Consider the following 6012-nt stretch of genomic DNA (forward strand, 5'->3'; position numbering starts at 1 on the left):
GTGGTACATAAAAGTATTGAAAAGGGGCATTGAAAAGACAAGTGGGTAAATATCGTCATGGATTGGAAACCCAATAAAATATTGTCCTCTCGTTATATTCAAAGAGTGATTCAGCCACTTACTTTAAATTTGCATCTTGCACTAGCACAGAGTTCAAATAAATGAATAAATAAATATTTCGAATAAATAAATAAGCACTTATAAGTTACATGAGTGTATTAATACCAGGGCCAGGCAAGTGAACAAGCCAGAATTTCTGCATCCTGTAGTTCTCTCTTCACAGCACAACAAGGTCAGTGAAGTTACTTCTTAAGCCCCTTGTTTATAAATTGGCCAACAGCAGATCATCAATCCATATTAACCATATAAATCACACAAGATACGCACGCTGACCTTGGAGCAAATGAGGGCCGACACTAATTTTCCTAGATGTCGCCGGCGTGTCGATGCATCACTTTGACTCCCGCCTCGTGAGATTGACTCGCGCCGCGAGCCTCGTCTTATTAATCCTCCGCGGTGTCATCGCCCGCGCCTGCGGTGATTCGTCCAGAAGTTTCTGAGGTCGGCGTGCCGAAGTTACGGTGAGGCGTTGAGGAGGAGGAGGGACGAAACAGCGGTCACACCAAACACCTGCGAGGAACGTCCAGCGATCCTCACTACGAAATAAATACTTGTCCTCGCTTTATAGGCATTTATTCAAATAAATTTGTTTCGTCCACGGAGAAAACTGTTTTTCAGTCAATCGCACTCACTCACTGCACAGTGGATCTGTGACAAACACACTAGTATATTCCTAGTCCATAAGTATTTGGACAGCGACACAATTTTTGTTGGTTTGGTTTCATACTCCAAAACATTCTAAATGAAACAAAATGTTTTTTTAAAGTACAGATTGCCAGCTTTACTTTCAGGGTATTTGCACCTACATTGGGTGAGCCATGTAGGACTTACAGCCCCTTTTATACATAGCCACCCCCCCCCCCCCCCCCCGCCCCCCATTTTAGGGGAGAAGAAGTAATTGGACATTTTTTACATACAGTATCTTAGATGAAGTCATCATTTTTAGTAAATTGCTTGCAAAACATTGCATTTCATGATTGCCTGAAGTCTGCAACCAATAGACATCAGCAGACACCGAGTATCTTCTCTGCCAGGCCTGTATTGCAGCCATCTTCAGTTCCTGTTTGTTTCAGGGGATTTTTGCCTTCAGTCTTGTCTGCAGCAAGTGAAGCGTGTGTTTCTTTGGATTCAGGCCAGGTGCTTGACTTGGCCAGTAAAGAACATTCCACTTTTTGGCCCTGAAACTCTCCTTGGTTGTTTTAGCAGTATGTTTGTTCCAGACCGCCACAGTTTTCTTTCTTAATTTACATGTAACAAACTCTAACCTGGTCATTCTGTTCTTTGTTCTGGCTTACCAGTGGATTGCATCTTGCAGTGAACCCTCCGAGATTATATTGGTGTGGTCTTCTCTTTATTATCTTTGACACATCTATGTCTACACCCTGGAGCTGACAGTCGAAATTCAAGCTGACATTCTGTGCTTTAACCTCACATTCATTGTTTCATTTCAAATCCAATGTGCTGGAGTACACAGCCGACAAAAATTGTGTCACTGTCCAAACATTTACAGACTACACTATATATATATATATATATACTCACACACACTACATGGCCAAAAGTATATGAACACCTGACATCCAACATCTCATCCAATTATGGGCATTATCAACTATGGGCATTAATATGAATTTGATCCACCCTTTGCTGTTATATAACAGCCTCCACTCTTCTGGGAAGGCTTTATACAAGACATTGGCACATTGCTTCAGGGATTTGCTTCCATTCAGCCAGAAGAGCATCAGTGAAGTGGTGCACTAATTGAGCAATTAGGCCTGGCTTGCTGTTAGCTTACCAATTGATCCCAAAAGTGTTGGATGGGGTTGAAGTCAGGGCTCTGTGCAGGCCAGTCAGGTTCTTCTCCACACTGATCAACAAAACCATTTCTATAAGGACCTTGCAGTGTGTCCAGGGGCATTGCCATGCTGAAACAGGCAAGGGCCTTCCCCTAACTGTTGCCAAAAGTTGGAGGTACAGAATCAGTTAGAATGTCAATGCATTAAGATTTAATGTAACATTTGCCTTCACTGGTACTAAGGGGCCTAGCCAAAACTATGAAAAACAGCCCCAGACCAAGGGGTGTCCAGATACTTTTGGTCATATCTATGTATATATATATATATATATATATATATAGAACATACGGTATAATACAGCTGTAACACAGAATTTTTTTCCAAATAGAAAAACAAACAAAAAATAGAAACAAAATGTGTTGAATAATATGCAAATGTTGCATCCCCTTGCCAAAATATGCACAATAAGTGGAATTACCAAAAAAAAAAAAAAAAAAACCACTCATGAATCTTCATTTTGTTTTCCTGATTTACATTTCCACTGCCCGAGAAGCATATTTATTCAACTGCGCATTGTAAACCAGAAAAATATAATTTAAAAAAAACACTTCAGCAGAATAAAGGGCAATTTTATGGTAAGACATGCTGGGCGGGATTATGTTGTATAAGAATGTATGAGGGGTTTCTGCTCTGGCTCATTGTAAAGGGATTTGACAGTTTGATTCTGACATCAGAAGATGTTGCACTGAAATAATTACTGCAGACAATGTGGAGAGAATTGTTGGAAATGTCGGACAAATTCCAATGTTATTTCCCAAAGTATGTTGTGGCTAGTACGTTACATTACATAATAAAAATCATTACGTTATAAAAATCACAGTAAGGGAACATCATAAATGTTGCTGCTTTGTTGAAAGGGATTGTCAGTATACCAATGAATTCTGTATTATTGTCTTTCTACTTGTTGTTTTTGTGCTTATTTTATAATTAAAATGCTGATGTTTTGTGAAACCTGATGTCGATTCAATTAAATGATCCAAACCATGCTGAATCAGCACAATGTGTACGGCAACATCCTCTATGCTGTATGGGAGGGGTGTCCTGTCTTATCCAAAAAGGGCCAATGTGGATGCACGTTTTATGTTTTAGCTTAGCACTAAGTTACCTGATTCTACTTATCAAGGTATTGATTGAAAACAATGATTAGTTAGTTATTTGAGCTTGTCGTCATAGTGCAAGGCTAAAGCAACGACCTGTGCCCACAAAAGCCCTTTTCGTATAAGATGGGACTCCCCTGTTGTACATGTTTATATTTGCGGGAGATAAACATTAGAACTAAGGCTATGAGTCACAAGATGAACTTATCTTTGAGTTCAAGATGGAAGTGTAATTTTATTGCGAAAAAAGTCAAGTGAAATGCTATGTATTACATTTACACAGTGTCATAAAGCAAAGGGATATTTATTTTGATTTAGGAAACTTTAAGAAGAGCACTGAAGTCATGGAGGTTTTATTTTTGTAAAGCCAACTTTGATTCTTTACTAAAAAGAAGCAGAATTACTTTGAATAGTGTGTATTTACAGAGGTCGGACGAAGTCCATAACCAATGGAAGGTCTATCGTTTACAGGTCACGGCATGTCTCTCTTAGTCCATATCCAACAATAAACAGCTTAGATTATAGCATATGAGCCAAACTTCAGTTTGCAGTATTATTCAGATTTTTTTTAATAGATCTTCTTAAAAAAAAAAAAAAAAAACGTTTCCAGACATTACCTGGAAATGTTTCTGTTTGGATCTACTGTCTGCGCATTGATCTGAAACATCATAGAACTGAAAAGGGAACATGAGGGGCATTGACCTGCTGCTGTCTCAAGTCTTTTGCGCTTGAACCTGAGGGGCGTGATGTGCGCAAAGCCGTCCGAGGAGACGGGCCTGCAGCGAGAAAGACGCGTTAGCCGCCTCAGCTCTGGGTAAGATTTAAATCAGCGGAACCTGCGGACTTCTCATGGGTTCAAGTAAACCGATTCGCCGGGGAAACATCGCGCTGTTGCGTGAGACGGTGGGTCTCCGTGCCTTTCCAAACACATTCCCCCGCAATACGCTTCCAATGATTTTTCCTTATTCTGTCAATACATTCTGGGCGAGGGTGGAGAGACTGATATAATTACGTTTCTCTTTTGTTTCTATTTCAATAGATTTCCATGGTGTAAACTGTTAATCACAGCAGATGAAGTTTAGTATAATTTTAGTATAGCATATAGGAATTTATTTATTTATTATTTATTTATTTATTTTCTGATTTTCTGTAGAGTTAGGACACATGAGGATTTTCTCCTTCATAATAGTAAGAAAACTATCATCATGCACTCGGCCTCAAAACCAAAACCCTGACTTGATTTGGGCATTTTATTTTTGTAGCCCGATAAATGGCATCCGATTGTTCATTAAGTCATTTGGCTGGCTTCACCGCGACCAGGAAAAGCTGTTTTTTGTCAGTACTGCCCAGCCGATGGCAGAAGCCCAGACCTCTCACAGTCACGGAACGCTGCCTTTCAGTAAAGCCACAGCCAGCGTGTAATGCAAACACTGGACTGGAACAAAGCTGCAGTAATCTTGCGTAATGTGTTTGAATATCCACCCGCTTTTCAATTTTGAACCTGCGCCGCATGCGGCCTCATTTCAGACAAAATAGGCTCACCGCCCACCACGGCAGTAGGTGGACTACTAAGGTAAGATAATTAAAAAAAAAAAAAAATAATAATAATAATAATAATAATAAATAATAGTGTGATTTCCATGTTTACATTAAAATAAATCTTTAAAAACATCTGGAAGAGCATCCATTTATCTCGTAAGACCCGCTATCCCTTGTATTATATTACATTAGCAGACTGTGTTAACCAGAGCATATTACATATTACATTTTTCCATACAATCCCTTTATACAGCTGGATAGCACTGAGGAATTTCAGTGAGTACTGTGCTCAAGAGTACAATTTCACTACCCCAGCTCTGAATCAAACCTGCAACCCCAGTTCCTTAATCAGTATAATTCCCTGTCACAGTATAGCATATTATGTGTACAGTCCTGGAGCAGAGCAGCTGCGTGTCGGTCAGCCTCCCTGCATGTGCAGGGAGACCACTTCCTTTATAAGGATTCTGTCTGTCTGGTCCTCATAACACTTCTGTGTGCCTGTTCCTCACAAGGTTTGTGTCTGTCTGGTCCTCAAAACGCTTCTGTGTGCCTGTTCCTCACAAGGTTTGTGTCTGTCTGGTCCTCATAACACTTCTGTGTGCCTGTTCCTCACAAGGTTTGTGTCTGTCTGGTCCTCATAACACTTCTGTGTGCCTGTTCCTCACAAGGTTTGTGTCTGTCTGGTCCTCATAACACTTCTGTGTGCCTGTTCCTCACAAGGTCTGTGTCTGTCTGGTCCTCATTTGCTTCATGTCTGCCTGGTCTTTGTAAGACTGCTGTCTTCAACATTCCTAAGTGTGTTTATTGAACACCTCTCCCCTCTCCTTCAGTGACTTCAGATTACAGCTTGTGTTAACTCAGATCCAGGTAATGGCGTTCTTGTTAAAAATGTCTCCATTATGCAGACTAATACAGCGCTCCGTCGGTATTATGGCCACAGTAATAATTTACAGGGCACCCTTTTTTAGCTTGTGACAGAATCACTGTTAGCGACTGTTTCGTAGCCACATTCTCTCCATCGCTGTTGTTGAAATCCATGTAAACTGCTCTGGATAAAGAAATGAAAACGTATTGTGAGTTTTGGTGGCCGACATACTGTAATACAACAGCAAATAAAGGGTTATTTTCATGAATGGATTCAGATACCGGTTTGGCTATATTTTAGAATTCTTAAATAAATGAAAAAGGGGACAGTGGAAAGTATTAGACATACATTCAGCAGTAAGATAAGATTGCGCATAACTAAACAAGACCTAAATAAGGAAGCCTGTTTGCTTTAGCACTGGGCGGATTATTATACAACACCCTGCAGAATAGGATTCCAAGACAATCCCTGGCCTTGTTTACACTCAAATCCGATACAGTTGACAAATCACATTACTGAGTGTGAGATATACGCG

The 6012-nt window shown here is 40.2% G+C and overlaps 1 protein-coding gene across 2 annotated transcripts in view; it reads left to right on the top strand.

The window, feature by feature from the left end:
• Positions 1-3184, top strand: part of LOC135244915 (transcription elongation regulator 1-like protein) — a 47504-nt gene extending 44320 nt beyond the window's left edge. For both annotated transcript variants that reach the window (XM_064317587.1, XM_064317588.1), the window contains exon 11: positions 1-3184. This exon is cut by the window's left edge and continues 468 nt beyond it. The gene's annotated coding sequence lies outside the window, so the exon portion shown is untranslated.
• Positions 3185-6012: the final 2828 nt, after the last annotated feature.

This window comes from Anguilla rostrata, chromosome 18, assembly GCF_018555375.3.
Source record: "Anguilla rostrata isolate EN2019 chromosome 18, ASM1855537v3, whole genome shotgun sequence".
In the NCBI taxonomy this organism is placed as follows: Eukaryota; Metazoa; Chordata; class Actinopteri; order Anguilliformes; family Anguillidae; genus Anguilla; species Anguilla rostrata.